This window comes from Empidonax traillii, unplaced genomic scaffold (assembly GCF_003031625.1).
Source record: "Empidonax traillii isolate 1590-97213 ecotype Southwest subspecies unplaced genomic scaffold, ASM303162v1 scaffold355:size2308892, whole genome shotgun sequence".
Lineage (NCBI taxonomy): Eukaryota > Metazoa > Chordata > Aves > Passeriformes > Tyrannidae > Empidonax > Empidonax traillii.
Genome location: NW_020955548.1, coordinates 1071257 through 1091778, shown reverse-complemented (window position 1 = coordinate 1091778; position 20522 = coordinate 1071257).

The following is a 20522-nucleotide window of genomic DNA, read 5'->3' as shown; positions in this document are numbered from 1 at the left end:
TGTGTGCATGTCTGGTATTTTCACTCCAATCTGGTAACAAATTCCACAGGCTGACTCTACAGAATGTAGGGAGAAGTATTTAATTTACTTGGTTTAAATCTACTGCCTGGAAATTTTATCTGGTGCTCTTTGAAAAGGGTAAGAATATTTTGGGAAATATTGAATAAACATTCTTCAATCATCATCATCACCATATTACTCATAATTTTACAAGTATCTCAGTCATATCCCTGTTACGTCATCTCTTTCCCAAAGAAGGTCGTAGTGGTCTGCAAAATCAGACATAAGAATCACAGATCAATTTTCAATCATGAGAAGAATCACAGAATCAATGTTGGTCATCTGGTCCAACCTTGCTGCTCAAGAAGGATCATCCTAGAGCACATTGCACCGAATCTTGTCCAGATAGTACTTCAATATCTCCAGTGAGGGAGATTCCACAATCTGTTAAAGTGCTTGGTTACCTGCACAGTAAAAAAGTTCTTCCTCATGTTCAGGTAGAACTTCTTGTGCATCAGTTTTGTCCCATTGCCTCTCATGCTGTTGCTTGGCTCCACCGAGAAGAGCCTGGCTCCATCTTTTTGACACCTTCTCTTTAGATTATTCTACAAGGACCCTTCACTTGCCTTTATCGAATTTCAGATGGTTCCACTCTGCCCATCTCTCCAGCCTGTCAAAGTCCTTTTGAAGGGCTTCACAGCCCTCTGGGATAATGGCCACTCCTCTCAGCTTTGCGTCATCGGAGAACTTTCTGAGGAGGCATCTGCCCCTTCATCAAAGTCATTGAAGAATAAATTTGGGAAATCTGGGCCCAGTATTGAAACTTGGAGAACACTACCATGACAGGCCTCCAACTAGACCCTGTACCACTTATTACAACCCTCTGGGATCTCCTATTTGGTCAGTTCTCAAACCACTTCATTGTCCATTCCCCTAGTTCACACTTCCTGATTTTGCCTATGAGAATGTTTTGAGATATAGTGTCAAAAGCCCTGCTGAAGCCAACGTAGACAATATCCACTGCTCTCCCCTCATCCATCTAGGTGGTTGTTTCCTCCTAGAAAGTAATTAGTTTGGTCAAGAATGATATCCCATTAGTGAATCCATGCTGACTACTCCTGATCACCTTCTTCTCATCCATGTGTATAGAGATGGCCTTGAGAAAGAGGTGCTCCATCACCTTTCTAGGAATTGAGATTAGGTTGACAGTCTGGTAATTCCCTGGGTCATCCTTCTTCCCTTTTTTGAAGACTAGGGTGACAAGTGCTTTCTTTCAGTCCTCAGGCACCTCTTCTGATCTCTTCTAAAGATGGTTGTGAGTGGTCTCGCTATGGTGTTAGCACAAGCGCTAGAATTTCACTTATTGTTAGAAGATACTCATGTAGTAAAACAAAGGCAACAGTTTTACTAAATGTTATGGAAGTCTGAGGATCCCTGGAGGTATTTAAGAGGCTTGTGAATGTGGCGCATAGGGACGTGGTTTAGTGGTGGACTCGGCAGTGCTCACTTAATGGTTGGACTCTATGATCTTAAAGGTCTTTTCCAAGTGAAATGATTTAATAATTCTGTGACTTCATGTGTTCTTCAAGTTGCTTGGATCTTAATTTTAAAACCTCCTCCAAAGGAAAGCAAGAAAAGTTTTACATACAACTGTTAGCAATAAGTAAATACATAAGGGCTATATAGTGCAGTTGACTAAATGCCATTGTTCTTTTTCAGCATTATTCTGCCATATGTTCAGAGTCACTGGGACTGCAGTGCTGTGAATATCAGCCACACAAGCTATCAATTAACTGCTTCTGAATGCCTCCGTATTCTTACTGTGCATCACCATGGCTCCTCTAACCTTTGCAAGATGTTCTCTTCAGTCTTTTTTGAACAGCATTTTGATGCTGTAGATAATTTGAAGTCTAATCATTATAGAGGCACCATAACATTCATGACCTCGAATCCTGTTGCATTAGGCTTTGCCACAGACCCAGGTATGGATCCAGAATTGCTCCCAACGACATATAATTGAAGAACTAAGATAAAATATTTCAAACCCACAAAAATAGTGGGCTTCCTCTCAATAGTTTCACATAGTGCAGCTGCAGATACTGATATCTAAGCTAGTGATCCCCAGCTTTCTTTGCAACCAGAGAAGAGAAACAGGCACTTTACATATCAATACATTGGATCTGATCTGGCATTGCTTTGTTTCTTTCTATCCAGTAAGGAGCAGACTGAAACAAGCTGTTTCACAGGCACCTGTATCTAAAGATGTTTGTATCTAGTCAGATATAACCCATAAAAACAGACATAGTGATCAGCAACATGATGATGGCCTCAAGATGATGCTAGCCAAGTAGGTTTTAAATAAAAAAACACCTATCTTATAGCTCTGTGGGTGCTTTGTGGAGCTGTTCACTATCATAAGCCAAAGAAAGGTCAGGGAAAATCTCAATGTTCTCATTGAGAAATAAAATTATGGGATCTACATGAGAGTCTTGGAGGGCTGGGTAGGTAGGAAATGTATCTTGGAGAAGTCAGAAGAAAAGACTCCATTAAAAATGAGCTACGACATGGAGTGGTGAACTATAGATATCTCAACAGAAGATCACATCCATTTAAGAGCATCATGTCAATATTGTCACAATGAAAAGAAGTTTTGAAGTCTGAGAAACAAGTTTACAAAGAAGAGAGGTTAAGAGTTGTGTTTTAGCTGTGTTCAACTTGGACTAATTGTTGAGTTCTAAGACACATTAAAAAGTTTTCATCTGGACATAAAGAAATGGATTTGGAGTAGAGATGTAACTTTTTGTCACAGACACATTGGTTGATTCACAGATAAGACACTGTAGAAAGTGAGAAGAATCAAATCAAAAGCATAAAAAATAGGGCCTTACAGAGCACCACTCTGTTCTCCTCAGTGTGGAGGAAAACAAGAAAATCTTCCTGAAGACTTCCAGAACAAGCAGTTAGTAAGCAGAAAGAAAGCGAGAAGAAAAAAAACCTTACTGAAGCTTAAAAAAAAGGATGAGTTTTTTAAAAATATGTGGTCATTTTGTGTTCAAGTCCAAGGCAGCCAGACTGGCCTGGGAGAGAAATGCAACTCCACAGTGTAGCTAGATCTTGGAGGGGAACAGAGACAGAACAGGCATGGGCTGGAGAGGCAGGTTGATGTGAGGTGAACAAGAGTTAACCTGCTTGTATGGTAATGGAAAAAGAGCCAGAGCATACTAAGAAGCTAAGGAGAAGACTAAGGAAGGGAATGGAATGAGATGGGAATACTGGAACAGTGGAGGAGTAAGGAGAAAAGGCATAGAGGAGCTACCTGCATTATGACACACAAGGAAAAGGAAGGGAAGGTCTGGGTATATTTTGTGGTTTGTATTTATATAATAAATATATGATTTTTCCTTGGGAGAAATGGGGAATTGCAGCATAGGCAGAAAGAGATAAAAGCAGGAATGGGGAGGGGTTAGAAAGTGAGTGACAAGAGGTGAAAAGACAACTGCTATTACAGTTGTAGGCACAGTGGAAATAGCAATTTATCTCTGAAAGTGACAGAGACGAGATTGTCTGAGATGAGATCTACATAGAACAAAGTAAGCAACAGTGCTTTACAAGCCATTTTTAAAGGAGTCATCTTGTAATTTTTGCTGTGATACCTTGAGACAGATGAAATGCGTTTATAATTTGATGATTCAAAAGGACACCAAAAGTAAGACCCTAATTTACAGTTCATTGGAGCACCAAAGGAAACATCAGCAGAGCTGTATTATTACTTTTTAAAGTGACAAAAATATGGTCACAAAACTTCCATTAACTGAGTTTTAGGCTAGACTGGCACTTTGAACTTCCTGATTATAGTTTTTTATAGAGTCATGGCTAAAATCTAAACAGACACACCACTCATTTCTGTGATTGAAGAAAGTGTACCCAGTACTTATAAAAACACATACATACTTTAATAGCATAAAATGTTGTTTAAAACATTCTTTTTGTTTTAAAAGTTTTTCCAGAAAAATCTTAAAATCCTAGTATTCCATAAATACAAAAATTTCTGTAATTTCACTTCAGCAAAGAGCGGAGCTATACAGGTCTGTTTAATGTATGTCTGTAAGGTGTTTCATCCTACACAGTACCTCTTAGAGTGGTTAAAGCATATTGTGAATTTCTGGATACAAATTACTTTTGTCACTAAGAAAACCAAAGTCAAAACCAAAACTATTTTAAGAGTGCTGGTTTCAGCATAAGCATCTTGGGTCCTAGCTGGCAAAAGGCTCTTTGGAAGCAGGTTGAGACACTCACTCTATGAGAAAAGCAAATTTAAGTCCCTCTTCTGTCTGATTTAGAGGGGTAATTCTGGGTGACTAATGGATGCTTTTGGCTGAGTACCCTCCAGCAGTTCCTGAAAGGCTTGGCTGTTTTTATTCAAGCTAGGAACATTTCTTTTCTGAATTTCAAAATGTTCAAAACAAATTGATAATGCTTCTTTCTCATTTAGCGTGATTTATTCAGAGGTCTGAGGGTGCTACAGGAAGAAGGAAGGGCATAATTGTTTCTATTTCACTGCTGAAGAAGAAAGCAGAAGCACTGTGACGTGTCCACCTTCCTGGAAAAGTTGGGGGCGTGAGGGAGGGACCGGATGGGGAAAAAACCTTGCTCTTGCCTCTGCAGCTAACTCTATCCCTAGAACAGTTGGATTTTACTGGAGCTGAATAACTGCTGAGTAGTGCATTCACAACTATGAACAAAAAATGTCAGTTCCTGATTTGATTCAGCTGCATTCCTGCCCTTTTTTGTTAGTCTTCTATTTTGTTAGTTTCAATCCATTTTCCCTGCATATGAATGTTGGTGAAGGCAACTGATATAGAGGGGTACACATATTCATGGAGGAATAGGATTCTGAAAAAATGTACTCATCTTCTGTTTATTATTCATAATTCACTATTCATGATTCACTTTTTTCTCTATTCATAAAGTTTCAGGCATCCAATCAGGAGTGGAGACTGGAATGAATAATGTAAATACACAGTTCAGAGATAATACTCAGGCTGTAATTTGTACAGGCAAATGATCTGACGAACATTTATAAATAACTGAGACAGTACTTTGGGGGCACAAAAGAAAATCTGCCCTCAACTAAGAGGCAGAGAAATGAACTTGATTATGTCTAGAGGCTCTAAGCAAGTAACCAGAATGGATAGCAAACTCCTCTGATATAACCTGACTTTTTTCAGGAAGATAGAAAGACATTAATCTATGAAAATCCCTCTGCCTTGCCACGATGCAGGTCTATTATTTTAACAGCCCTCTCTGGAGAAAGATGGACCAGTATCTGCAATTGGCTTAGGGGTAATCAGGTCCCAGATGGGTTAAAATATGCTAAGGCTAAAAGGGAACTCCTGTTATGTCCCCTGAGGTGGAAGGGGAGGTGGGTGGGGGAGGGTGGTGGTGGAGCTTTTGGTTCTCTGGTGGAAGACCTCAGAAATGAGTCTGAGGGCACTTCGGGGGCCTTTAATGGCTTATGACACCTTTGAAGACAAGACAGCTGCCTCTCACCAGCAGAGCTGAGCCAGTAATGTGCCATCAAACCTTCCCAGGTGGGAGGTGGGGGAATTTCACAGTTGAGACAGTTGTGCAAGGGAGGACATCTGCATGATAAGAAGCACCATCCCACCTTGCAGGATCTGCCTCAAAGCCTTTCTTGTACCCTCTGTCTTGTGCAGACTCTCTACCGCATCCCCAAAATCTCATCCTCAGGGGGTTTCAGCAAAGCACCCTGCCGCCTCCACAAATGGGTGAATGTTTTAGTCAGTAACCATTAACAGTTCATTCTCTCACACTGTGGCAGTTTGCAGGGAGCAATGGTCGAAGCAAGGTGAGAGCAGTGACAGACTTGATGTGAGAGGTTGAGACTTGGCTACAGTATCAGCAAGGAGGAAGAAAGGAAAGCAGAGGAAGGAAAGCAAGTGGGGATAAAAGAGACAGAAGGTTGAAGTTTTTTTTGTGGCTGGTGGTAGTGGGGGAGTGAGAGGAGAATACATTAGGAGAAAGAGATGTAAACACAAATCCAGTGAGAAAAATGTGGAGATTTGTATTCCGAAGCTTTTAGGACGTGAGGAATTAGAGATTAAAAATTGTCAGATGGGACAGTATATAGTGGTTTACCACTTTACAGAAGTCGCAAGAAACTTGTGCAGCCTCCTGTGTTGGTTTCAGCAACTCCCTGGAAGGGTCTCAAGCCTGTCATGGTTTAATCCCAGTAGTCAGCTAAGCCCTGCAGAGCCACCGGTTCACTGTCCCACCCTGTGGGATGGAGAAGAGAATCAGAAAGTAAAAGTCCAAAAACAAGTCAAATCACACAGAAAAAAACCAATTGCTCACCACCGACGTACTCATGCCCAGTCAGTTCCTGAGCAATGGCAGTTCTGGCCAACCTTCCCCTACCCTGTTTTACTACTGAACAAAATGCTGTATGGTGTGTAGAATGTCCCTTTGGTCAGTTGGGGTCATCTGTCCCAATTCTGTGCCCTCCCAGTTCTTCGTGTAGTGCCAGCCTACTTGCTGGCAGAGCAGCATGATAAGCAGAAAGGGCCTTGACTGTGGGTTGCTCAGCAATAGCCAGAACACCCTTTGTTATCCAATACTGTTGTCATCAGAAATCTGAAACAATAACTCAGGCTGTTGTGTTTCTGTATGATTTTTAGGAGTTCAGTGAGTTGAATTTTTGGTCTATATTTAGCACTCCTTATGCTTGGGAGATTTCCATTATTTCTACCCAAGGAAACCAATAATGACTTAATCATGTCAGGAAACTTCCCAGTGAGAAAGGTTGTGGGTAAGGAGGCACCAGTGTTAGAAGCAGACAAAGAGGAATGAGGGGAATGAGGTTATTGCACAGCAGCCAGGGCTGTTTGTTTGCTCTAGCTGGCAAAGTTAATTCAAGAATCATGGTCAAAACCAATGCCTGGCATTTTTTTATATTTTTTCTTTTTTTTTTATTTTTAAGTTGTTTGGGGTTGGTCAGCAAATTATCTGGCAACCTTCTCTGTGAGGTTAATTGGAGAAGACGATTCAGGAATGCTACCCAGGTGCATGCACACACTGCCTGGTGGGAAGCTAACAGAAGAATAAGAAGCTCAGAAACCTCTATTTTTCTAACTGGGGAATCTTTTTCTCCACAGGACCCAAGTTCAGGCAAAGGTCGGATCCTTGTTTCCTCCTAGTGAGGATCAAAGTCGATTGAAACTGAGCAATGCTTACAATGGGAATCAGAGCATCAGCTTATGGCAATAGAAACTGGAGAGGTTTTGAAGCTCTCCTCAGTGCAATGGTATTGATTTCCAGAGTAAGAAATTGCTGCTCCTATGGTTTAAACTTTATTCTGTTCTCTGATGTTTGAAATTGGTTTGTCTTTTAAGCTATGCTAACACTTGATGTGTAATACAAGATGATTTTTTTGTCTCTAGTCAGAAAATGTGAACTCAGCAGAGAATGTGAATTTGAAGCAAAAAGCTATAGAATTACTTCTCAGTCTCTGCATTTGTTTTGACATGTCCAGGATGGAAATGGCTCCAAATCCAGCTTGGTCATCTGTTGTGAAAGGACTGGAAAAGAGGTAGTCAGACTTCTGCTTAAAATTTTGGGTGGGCTTTGTATCAGGTTCACTCAGGGAACTCCCAACAGTAGTGTGAAATATGATTCACCTGCTCAGTCACAAGCTGATAACAGTGAGTAGAGGCCTAAATACACTCAGTTCTTCCTATTAGTTCCTTCTGATCTCCTTTCCTCTCTCCCTCTATGTCAATTTGTTGTTAATACAACAGAAACCCCACGTTGGGAACAGAAGCATTGTTTGGATGTTCATTCAGTTGCCTTAGCAGACTTAGCTGACTATCTAAAACAAAGTTCCTGGAGATCCTGGTACTAACTTGCCTCTGGTGTGTTAATTCATGGATATAGAGAGAAGGAAAAAGATTAGGCTTCAAGAAACAGGAGGTGTCATGAACTTGCAGTTACTGCCCTGTTGGTTCAGGTAACCACCAAAACCCAGTGCTAGCTCCAGGGGAATCTGTCTGCTCCTTTATTCTGCTCACTGACAACATCTCAGGCATGAGTTGGGAAACTTGGACCTCCCCACTGACTACCCAAATCAATCTGAATAACTAAAAAACAAATCATGAGAGAGATTCCTGAGGCAATGAAGAAACCTTCTACACATTCAATTCTAAGATTAAGATTGCATTGATTTATTTACTTGCATTCACTCGTTACTCAAGTTAATTAAAGGAGATGTCCTGCAAATTCCCCATGAGATACAGCTCATGGTACTACATGTTATTTCTACTGGAAATAATGAATTGTAGCTGCAGTATTTCCCCACAATATACATCTTTACTGCATGTCATGTCAGCCCCTGATACTCTTGGCATGGAATTCCATTATGGTGCCCCTGAATTTTTTGTCTCTATGTAACTCTTTTAATATTTTTGTTTCTTATTAAAAAAATAAGCTAAGTGAAACCTTGACTAGGATTAAGGAAGTGCCTTTGAAGTTACCCCATCACTTTTCCTTTCATGTCTTTGCAGGACCAACTCAAAATAACACAGACCCATAGTTAGAAGTGTGCTCAGTTATGTTCCCAGAGCTCCACCAACTCCTCTTGAAGAAACTCGCTGCAGATTCTTTTGAGTACCCCCACAAGTGGTTGCTGAGTTTTTTCTTTCCTGTAGAGCCACAAAGTGTCTACTGATTTTTTTGTAGGAGGTGAGGTAACTGCCTCATCAAACTTTGGCTCAATAAAATTCTTCATCAAAGCATCTAACTTTCACTCACAGAGTTTGGTGAATGAATGGTGCATGGAGGAGTTACAGTTTCTTTTGGTAACAGTTTCTGACAATTCTTCCAGCAAGCAGAAGCCATCCACAGGAGTGCTATGGTAATCATCATATAACCAGATGCTGAGTGGAAATCTGTGGAGCATACTGGTTATAAAACTCACCTGAGAACAGACTTTAGGACTTTAAGTTCTCTAGAATGGGTTCAAACTGAGAGCAAATGAAAGCATAAGGACAGGCTGGTGAAGAAGATAGTGTGGATTCAGGTTCCCTCCAACAGAGAGACCATTTGAAAATGGTTTTCCCTGATGCCAGGTGAAAGCACAAACTCCAGGCTATTGAGTGAAAGGTGAGAAGTGGGATGAGTCCTCTTGCCACCCTTTGTGCAGATATAGTGCCTACACTAATCATGGGCTCTTCTTGCTTTCTTCAGTTACCTACCTGTAAGAACTGTGCAGTTTAATTGTATTTCAGCTCAGCCTCTGTCAGGTTCATCAGCCTAAGATATTTGTTAAAAAAAGCCCCCATCTTTTGAAATATTCTATTTGTAAAATAGAAGTGAAGTATCTTCTAAGTAAGGTTCTAGAAACTGTGTTGTAATTTTTCTGTCCTTCTTGAATCCTAAGCACTGTTATCTTGAAACAGTTACTTGTTTCACCTGGTGCATCCTAGCAGTGTTTCATATAGTTACACCGGACTGGCTGATGAATCATTAAAAAACATGAAGTCAGCATAAACATATTCCTCTCTTCCCCCTTTCCTTTTGACTTCACCATAACTTCCTAGCAGTTTCATGTTTCTCAGTGCATGATGTTTTCTCAGGCAACCAAAAAGAATTATAAACGGAAAAAAAAAAAAAAATCAGGAACACATCTGTTTTCTCTGTTGCTCACAAAAGTTATTAAAAAGTCCTTTGCCTTTGGGTAAAATGATCATGTTAAATCTCATCTAATATATGAATTTGTAAAGAAACCTGAAACCAGGTAAATGTTACTTATCTCTCCCCATATTTTTATCACAGTTTATGCTATAAAATTGCTGCACACCAATTCTTTCCCTTCTACACTCCATTTAGATGGCTCTATTTCTGCAAAGTACAAAACCTCTAGAGCACTGTATCGCAGCTGCCTTCACTCTGGATGAGCTACTTTATAAAGAGAGTTTTGCTACTAGTGGACACCAAGGGCCTGTATATTCAGAGTAGCTCTGAGACTGATGGTATTACTCTAGATTGATCCAGACAACTGTCTTTAGTGTTATAATTTTAACAGTTCCAAATGGTGCTGCAAGTTACAAAAATTTGGGTGCTATCCATTTTTTTTGACCGGGGCTCTTGTACCTTTTTCTTGCTGTCATAAGAAATTCCACTAGTGAGAGTAAAGACTGATCCCTGCTGGGCTGCTGGATGAACATTAATACGTAAGCAATATCGAGAGAAAAGAAACCATGAAAAGTGTAAATAAAGGATGGTGGAATAGCCCAGCTCACTCATTTCTTCTGCTCTATATCTGTGGCTACAGTTATTTCCCTGGGGACGAAAATAGTGAAGGAATGCAAGGTTCATCATTTCTCTGCTATCCAGGGAGACCACATGAGAATGAGAAGAGCAGATGACGGTCTCTGTAAGTCAGAAATAAGACCTGTGCTATTCAAAGGGGAGTAGGAAAGAAAAGGAACAGGAAGGAAAACAGGACAAATGGATTCCTTTAAAAGCTCTTTTAAACAAAGGAGACACACTATTTTAAATGATGTTTTACTTAAAAGTAGATTACATCATACCCAGTGAATGTACAAGAAAAGGAGATACATAAGCTCTCCATTTTGCCTTACATTATTCCTCTGAGATCTGAAATTAGATTTAAAAATTACTTTGACTTTCTGGCTTCATTAGCTCAGTGGTTTGGTACATATAGATTAAGGAGTTCTGCACATTTATACAAAACTTGTTGAGGAATATGAATCACCTGCACCTGTACAGGGATATTCAGAATTATGCAGAGGACATGAGTATTTCAAAGCTGAGGCATAGACTGGAACTGCCTGAACAGGTCTTGTGAAACTGGGAGTTGGCTTCCCTTCTTCTGGAGAAGCAAGGAAATTCAGGCATTCCTTCCAAGCCCATAAGGTGTATCTTACTACATCCATTCTCCTCTAATCATTCTTTACCAAAAAGCTACATAGCAAAGAGTGAGATTGAACTCAGATTCTCTGGAGCAAAGAAAGGATCTGAACCTGAAGAAAAAAAATGACATTTCACCTTCCACACCTGTTGTGAATGAAGCCACTTGCTAGACTCTGACGTGAATGCTAGCTTGTCCTCATTCATCCAACTCCAAAGAAAACAGAAGCTATGACTTTGTTTTGTGAAGAATACAATAAGGCTTCTGCATACATGTGCATTTGAGTGCATGCGTGTGCACATATGTGGCACTGAGAAATACAGCTGATTCCAGCCTCTCAGAAAACTTAACATAAGGAGTTCGTTGCTCATAGATATTTTCAGTCTCAAGCATAGTGTTGGTTGGTATCAGTACATGGTCGAAACATGATTCGCAGTACAGAACATTTCAAAAGTATCAGATGCTGCTAATATCACATAACTGTGATGCCAGAGTCCACTCTGTGCTGTGCTGTATGGGCTGCCCTAGCCCTAATCTGCACTTGGCCACGAGGTGCATGCTTGCCTCCATGATCCCCATGGAGTTTTCTTACCCCTTCCACCAGCTAGGGTAAAACAACATTTCGGCTGCTTCTGTACCCACTTTTTCCTCCAGCACTTGGACTGGGAAGCAGGGAGACACACTGTATAATGGGGTCAGTGAGGCTCACCAAGGAAGAGTCTCATTTTGGGACAGTTGTTCACATGGACTCCAGGAGATGGAGTCTCCTTGTGCCAGGTCAGATCATCCAGATAGCAAGGAAGTTAGTGAGGAGAGACAGATCTTTCCTTTCAGCCACAATTAATCCTGCTAATCCCTTAAGTATAAAAACTGGATTTCTTGATATCTTCAATCCCTGAACAGGTCATTCATTTGATGATCCTTGTGGGTCCCTTCTAACCCTGAATATTCTGTGATTCTGTGAATCAACTGTTTGTGTTTGCTTCTATGCAGACAGGAGGCAAGTCCTGATCTGTGCTGCTTCTTGAGCCACTCTGGTTAAGCACAGAGCAGAATTTCAGCTTTGCTGGGTTTATACAGCCCCAATGTCACATGTAATGAGTTCCCAGGACTTCAGCATCAGAACTTGCTGACTAAATTGCACCAGAGTCCTAATCTAGATAATAAATCTGTTTTGACTTTGGTCTTAAAGGAACTCATGTGTTGCAGTCTCTTACTTGACTATTCATTTCTGGTAACTCTCATTTTGCCTACACTTTCTATATGGGATCCAAATGCTTTGAATAAAACAACAGAATCGTTTTTCTCCTCACCTAGCTGAATTAAAGTCAGGTGAGGAGTCTAAAACTATTTTTATCATGGGTAGTTCTTGTGTCCCTTCACTTCTTTTATCTAAGCTATGCAATGTATATTTTTACTTTGTGTGTGTGCCTTTCACCAATACAGCTATGTTCTGGTCAAGGCATATCTTTGATTCCTTTTGACTTCTTTTTTTTTTTTTTTTTTTTGGTGGGGAGGGGGCACTTACAGTATCAAAGAGTCCCTCAAATAACTTAAACTGTATCCCTCGGAATCAAGAAGAGATTTGATGTTCAGAGAGATTAACTGATCTTTTTAATGGCCATAAGAAAAGTCTGTGGTAGAAACAGTTGTCAGATCCCCTGCAAAGCTGAGCAACAGGAGCTTAAAAACAAAACCATCCTCTCTCACTGGGTATGAGATTTATCTTCCCTAAGAGCTCTTCATTCATTCACTCTCCCTTGTTCAGAATCTCAGATAATATTGCCTGGCAGAAGTTCAGTATGTGCTATCCTACTGTCACTTGTAATTTTCTGGTTACAGCATAATCTTCCCTTGTTCCACAGTTGCCCATTCTGCAGTTTCTTAAATCTTCCCTTGAAACAGGCTGATGTTAGGGACAGACTATTGCACTATCTTCTCTGGTAGAGTATGAAAAATGCCCCTTCTTTTAACAGTATGGTCACAGCTGATGCCCTATCCAAAGAGATTTGTATTCGCGTCCAATTTGAAATTCCTAACATTTGGAAACTGGACTGATCTAGTAACCTGGATTTTGCAGTAGTACTCTGGATCTGACATTAGTTAACCATTATTTTTGATAAAGAATTAGATAGTGACATGAGGAGTTCATATAGCAAAGTCTCCAAACTCCAAATGGCTTTGAGAAATTAAAAAACCCTTGCCCAAGAATAAACAGGATGCAGTTTAAAAGGGTAAGTAAAACACACATAGGCATAATCAGATATATGGTCAAAGGAGAAAAAATGTGAGCTGGACTGCAGGCTTGTAAAAAAAGACAGTAAATCCCAACCAGACCAAATGCAAACACAAAAGAAGTTATTCTGGACATGTAAAGTATTTTTTTTTATTCTCCCTACTTTTGATGAGTCATCTTGAGTATTATGTCTTGTTTTGCATGCTTCATCTCAGGAACGGTATGGACTAACTAAAGAGAGCCTGCTGGAAACCAACCTGAAGGCTCAGTAGTTGGGGGAAACACAACCTATGTGAGAGAAAAAGAGTACACCTGGGATGTTTCTTCTAGACTAATAGGAATATCATTTCCAAGGTCCACCAAACCAGTCCTTCCTTTAACTCTTAGTATATTACTTAGTAATTAACAGCTGAGCATACTCTCTTCAAACTCATATGTTGACTCTAAGACATTCTTCCCTAAATTCAATGCCTTTATCCAGGTTAAGGGTAGATCTTGTTTATCTTCCTGAAAAGCATTTCAGAATGTTTGGAATGTTAATTTAGCAGGATGAAATACTTTCACTTTACTCACACTAGAATGATGTCTAACACAACCCCCTTTCTTAGCAAACTTCAAGCTCCTTGCAAGAGGGAAACTTCTGGCATTTGCCATCTCCAGTCATCCCAGTAGCCTTCAAGTAGTTTAATTAACAAATAATTACACAGGATAGTTTTCACCTATTTGCCCTCAGCACATTTTCTTTTTCTTTTTTTTTTTTTTTTTTTTGAAATGTTATGGTATTAATTTTCGATTTCCAAATGCAATAAAGGCCAGGGATATGAGTATTAGCATAAGCTTATGGGCCCAAAATTTTATTACTCACACAAAGCTTTTCTGTATGAGACTTATAAGAACAAAGCCTGTTCTTTGATAAGTTCAAGGGCTGGTAGCACATTGAGTGAAGCTGGAGATACCTGAGATATTGCTTCAATATAGCCTTGGAAACACTTCCTCCCCTGCCCCCCATGGAAAAGTGTGATTAAAAAAAGAGACCTTGGCTAAGCTCAAAACAATCTCTGAAAACCTATAAATCTTTATTAAATTCTGTGTTAAAACTCAACTGAGGAGGACTGGAGACACACTTTGTTCTGGGTATGTTTTTGCTACAAAGTACTCCAGGGCCTATAATAAGCACAGAGCTCATTTGTAGCTAATGATTTTGAGGGAGGACTCTTCCACATTGTGGGACGATATTAAGGGCACTGTGTTACAACAGTAGCATTATACTTCATCTGTGACTCAGCCGAGGCCCGACATTTGATATTTGTGTAAAACACCACTTGCATATGGTGCTGTAGCTGATGGCTCCTGGGCTGCATTCAGCCCATGGGACTTGTCCATCTGGCCTGCAGCCTCAGCACTGAGAAATTGTATCCATGTGGTAGCAGCAGTTGGGTATAAAGAAAAGCTACTAGGCAGTTTTTGGAGGGTCAGGCACTGGAGACCTTGGGAAACTGCTGCCACCTTCATTTGGCCTATGACTAATGTCAAAACCAAAAGTCCCCACCAGCTATTAGAAGGCAGGGTCTGGCCTGTGTTTAGTGATGGAGGAGATAAAGAAGCTGGCTGGGAAAGGGCACTGTGGACCTCTCCCTCCCTCTAGTGGCTTCCCTACAGATAGGAACTGCTTTACATCTGCTGCCTCTGTGCTAAGGGACTTGACCAGCAGGTTCAGTTTTGCATTTTTGAAGTACAGGTCTAGGCCTAAATGCCCACTGAGTAGTCCTCACAGCATGGAGCTGTGCAACTGCGGCCCTCAAGGGACCTGGGATATTCTGGGCAACCTTAGTGTGAATCCTACACTAATACATTGTGCCTTCTTAGTCCTCTCTATTGACAAAACAGCACTAGAGACTGCTAAGGATTAGAGGTTCTTGTCCCTATTTTTGCTTTTGGTTCTTGTCCCTATTTTTATAAGGTAGAGGGATCCACGCCATAAATCCCTCCTGACTTATAACAGGCTTGTTAAAAATACTACCAAAATCCATAAATCACACCATTTCAATGATGTATTTATTATAGAGATTAGGGTAGTTATGTTCTCAGTCTTCACAAAGGAATGATGCAATCAAGGAAAAGTAATACAGTGTAGAAATCTAGAAGGAGGAAGAGAAAGACTTCTCATGTGAGATGTTACAGGTTTGATTGACTGAACAGCTTGTTTTGTATGCTGCATCTGTCAAAGTGTTTGCACATGGCAAGTGAATTGGTCTTTCATGGGTTTTTTTTTTGTTTTGTTTTGTTTTCAAGGTAAATGAATTCAAAGCTGGATTTGGAAATATCAGAGACATGAGAAAGAATGTGAAGAAAGAAAAAAAAAGAAGAGATGGGAAAGATGGGGAAGGGTGGAAATGAGCTGAAATACCAGATTCAAAAATATCCAAACAGTATGCATGTCTATTCCTTTTCAGCTTAGAAAGCATGGTGAAGGCAGGCACTTTGCAGAATACAACCACAGCCAGTGTTCAGAGTTACTGTATGAATGATGGGGTGGTACCACAAAAGAGCAGGCATGTGCAAGATCTGCTCTTCCCACTAGCTGGGAAAAGGTGTATTCTTGAGGATGGAATTCTCCTGCAGTAGAAGTCAACAAGAGCTGGCTGATTATTTTAGTGTACCAGAATTGCATCCTACTGTTTTAATGTTACGTTGTGCTGCACTGGTAAATAAGTGTTCCCTCTCCCAAATCATGTGGTTGTGGGAAAAGAGTCCTGCCCAAGGAGGCTTTGGCTGGTCTCATGCCCCCAGCCAGCTTCAGCTGTGATGCTTTCTGAAAGCAAAACTGGAATCTGCCCCCTCCTGCTCTACCAGCTTCTTGTCAACAGGAAAAAAAATTTATTCATTATAAAACAACATATATAAAAATATAGCCACTACTTTACAATGGTTACTGCAATACTTCACCTGAAATGTTAGCATGCCGTGAGGGAATGTGACAAATTCTGTGAGTCAGGCCCTCTAGACAAACCCTAAAGGTTCCTCTTTAAAGTTATGTTCAATTCTAAATCTCTTTGAGCATAAACTGAACCAATGAAGAAATGTTGCATCAAAACACTACAAAGAAAACAAAGTGCTGCAGTGTTTCAAGTACAGGAGAGTAAAAGCAGACAAACAGCTTGATTAAACCTGATAGACACCATTACTTTTATTTCAGCAGAAAAAAACACAAGTCAGGTTGTGCTTTCATCTCTTCTTTACCCCCTGGTAAAGGTCCAAAAATAACCCCAGAGAGTGAGAAGCACAATGTGTTGTTTCTTCCTGCCTGGCTGGCTAGATTGAATCACAGACCTACAGGACTGTCTTCCTTTCAGATGGAGAGTGATGCTACTTAGCCCTGCAGTACAGAAGGGAAATTGAGGTACACAGGAGGCCACAAGACTTCTCCAACATTGCCTTAAAAGTCTGGGGTGAAGATATTCTTTTGTGTCCTGGGCTCATACTTCAGCCTCTTTGCCCTTCTTCCAGTCTGACTGAACTGTATGTGCTACTGCACATACATCCCAAATGTGTTTTCAGGAAGTAAATATTTCTTTGTTCTACCCAAAGTATGAAAGTTGCTCAGAGTTACCATATATATGCTGACAGTCAGATGTGAATGGAAACTTAAGTTCCAATCTAGTCCACCTCTTTCTTTCATGAATTTTAGGAACCCATTTACCACTTCAAGTCAGGTGAAAGGATCTTAATCCTGATTTTCTGCTGCATGCTATAGCTGCTATCAGATAGTTGAATAATATAAGGAAAAATATAGATTGATCCTTTAGTGATTTATTCTCCCATTATTCAGCATGAGGTACTTAGTAATTTTAAAACCTCTGTGGTAAAATAAATTAAATACATACTATTAACATGATACTTAAAGGGACATCAGGTCAGTAATTTTTGTGTTTGCATTTTTTTTAATTAATTGGCTAACAATGGATATATGATTGTTTTCTGCATCTGTAAAATGTCATATAACATTAAAAAGCAATATTTGGTAGTTATTGGAAACATTTCACAGTATTGACATGCTGCTTTCATTTTGCTCTTCATTTCCCTTTGTAATCTAGAGTTTAAAGTTGTTTTGTACTTCAATATAAATTCGAGAATTCAGAGTTCATCCTGAAGCCAAAATGCTTACAGAAATGCCCTAGATCAAAAAGGCTGATGTTTCCTGTCATATTCAGGCACCCAAATTGTTCGCTGTTCAGTGTCTGGAAGTGTTAAAGCTTTGTATTAATCCATAGGTCAGGCAGCTGCAGATCTGAACTGTGCCCATACTGAAATGTCTCTTTTTAAAGTAGGAGATGATTTGGTCTAATTTGTCCTTGGCCTCTTATAAGCTCAGACTACCATTTGAGTGCAATTATATGCTATGTCTTTGTGCTACTGACCTATAATCTACAGGGAGCTGAACTGAGAGCATCTTGTCTGTTTCCCAAAAGGATTTTGGGATAATGATTTTGAATATTTAGTGTGACATGAAGCAAATGATTTAATCTTTGGTATATTTCATTTACGAGCAGTATTAGGCAGGAGTGGAGAGAGAACCCTGTTGTAAGGGTATTTTTAAGTATGATGGCTTTAAACCATTAGCGGTAATTAGGGTCTGCATTACAAAGTAGGTGCACATCTAACATTTCCCATGCCGTTCCACATCTCTTTTGACTAGGAGGTTAATTATTCAGCTTACTTATGGAGGATTTATTAATGGAGATTCTTATGCTTCAATAATCAAAGATTCAGTAAAGCCTCAATATAAGTTTAAAACTTGTAAAACAGAATGCCTTTTAACACAGACACCTTCGAACTGAACATGAAACTGGGCAAAAGAAACAAAAAACTGTGGGCAAAGTGGAAAAGATGTGCTCTGCTCAATGAAACATGCTTCATACGGAATATTCTCTGCAGTGAGCCATTCGCTCCTTGGCTACACGCAGGAGAAGAAACTTCCATAGGTGGCATGACTGGAGCCTTTTCTTTGACTGCTTTCTAGTATGGCTCTTGCAATTTGTGTAGTAGTTTCCTAAGGTAGGGAGATGAGAAGAGCAAATGGGAACAATCCAGGTTACACAATTTTTTGCCTCAGGCAGCATATTCTGGGGGTAGGCAGGGCATGAACCTTGGCCAGTTACAACAAGCCCTTAGCAGACTTGATTGTCATCAATCTTTTTGCTGTTAAATCTCCCTCCTAGTAGTCCAGTCCTACCATTTTCCCAAAATCCATTTTTACAATTTTAGAAATCTTGGAGGCATGCAAAGTCACACCGTTACCAATCCCAAAGTGACACGTTGAAAGTTTTTTAAAATGAAATAAAATATTTCCTTTTATTGCTCATCTTTCATATTTGATGTGGATGTCTGAAAAGGGAATAAAACATAAATGATGCAAATATACATTTCATTAATAAAGTCATGAAAATATTCAGTATCTGTTAGTTCAATAATCTATTTAAATTTATTTGAAACAGCTAATCTTAGAATATTCCCTGACTGTGGGAAAAAATGGGAAAAAGTGCTCCTCTTTGCTCTTCTTCAAGGTTACTTACTGAGGTGAAATGCACAGGATATGAAACAATCAATGCAGCAGCACCATCATAGTTATTAATGGCAAATAAATATGGATTACAGATGTGCTGTCTCATTACAGAATAAAGTGGGTGATTTATAAATTGCCGGTTATCACTTTGAAATACCAGTCCTCACAGAGCATCTGAACTGGATTTATTTTGAAAGAATGATCTGGAGCAGAAGGTTTTACAGCTTGCTGTTGTTCTTCATTGAAAGCACTGAGACAAAACAGTGTATGCAATTAATCACATGCTGTATACCAAACATTGTTTACATGTTTTCAAGTGAGTTGCTAAACTAGTACAAAAGAGACAAATTTCCCATTGGTTCTTGATAGAGATCCTCTAGGAATTATATCCTAGTTTCTCTTAGGGGAGTTTATTCATAAATCAATTTGTGGTTTAATCCCTACAGAGAATGTATTTCTTCTAAAAACCTTGCCTATGTCTTTGTATTTGAAGACAAATGTAATTGATTTTACAAGACTGATCTTTTGATCAGATTAGTTTATTGGATTAGCCTTCTATCATCACCAGGATTTATTTGTTTTCCATGCTGTATCTATTTGGATATTTTATCAAGGGTTTTTGCACACTGTATGACTATCTCTTAAAAGATTAGAACTTCCAATTAGTTTTTTGGAAGGAAAATTTGCATACATCACATGAAAAGTTGGTCAAGGTTCACCAAGAGTCAACCTCCATCATGCCTCTCATGAGCAGGCTGAAAGGGAGCAGACAGTTTGAACTTCCAAAGAATGACCTGTGCTGCCTGTGTGGGAAGGCTGACATCCATGGCAATGCCAAGGACCCCTGGAGAGGTGCTTTAGAGCTGGTGGCCTTGCCCTGGACACTCCTCTCGAAGGACTGCAAGCTGACACTGTGGGCACGATGGAGGCCAAAATCAATGATGAGGTTTGCATTGAGGCACCTTTGGCACTATCATTGGCTATAGTAAGAATCAACTTTGGTTTCAGCTTCATGTGTAAACATTGTGTGGGGTTTTTGCTTTCCTTCTGCCCACACCTTGCATAAACCTTTGTTTTCACAGTCAGCTTTGGATGTTACGAATTTTTACTCTTTTTTTGGCTTTTACCTTAACCTGACTTATGGTAAGGGTGATTTGAAGGTAACTAGCTTACTTAGAAGCATTTTTCTTTGAAAGACTGGCAACTCAGAATAATAGGGAACTAATGTAAACCATGGGGCAAACTCCATGGTACCTAGTCTCTTAAAATCAGATGGGATTCATCTGTCTAGGAAGAAAAAGAGGACTGTAGCCCATAAGTTAGTGAGGCTGATCAAGAGGGCTTTAAACTAGGTTTGAAGGGGGAAGGGGTTGAAACCGGGCTCTCCAGTGATCAACCTAGGGATGGAAAGCCTAAGTTAAGAATTAAATCAACAGCCCACCTGAAGTGCATGTACACTAATGCACGCAGTATGGGCAACAAACAAGAGGAGCTGGAAGCCAATGTGCAGCATGAAGGCCATGATGTAGTCACCATCACAGAAACATGGTGGGATGACTCACGTGACTGGAGTGCTGCTATGGAAGGCTACAAGTTCTTCAGAAAGAACAGGCAGGGTAGGAGAGGTGGAGGGGTGGCTTTATATGTTAGAGAGTCTCTTGACTCTGTTGAACTTGAGGTCAGCAACGATAAGGTTGAGTGCCTGTGGGTCAGAATCAGGGGGAAGACCAACAAGGCCGACATCATCATAGGTGTCTGTTACAGACTGCCCTACC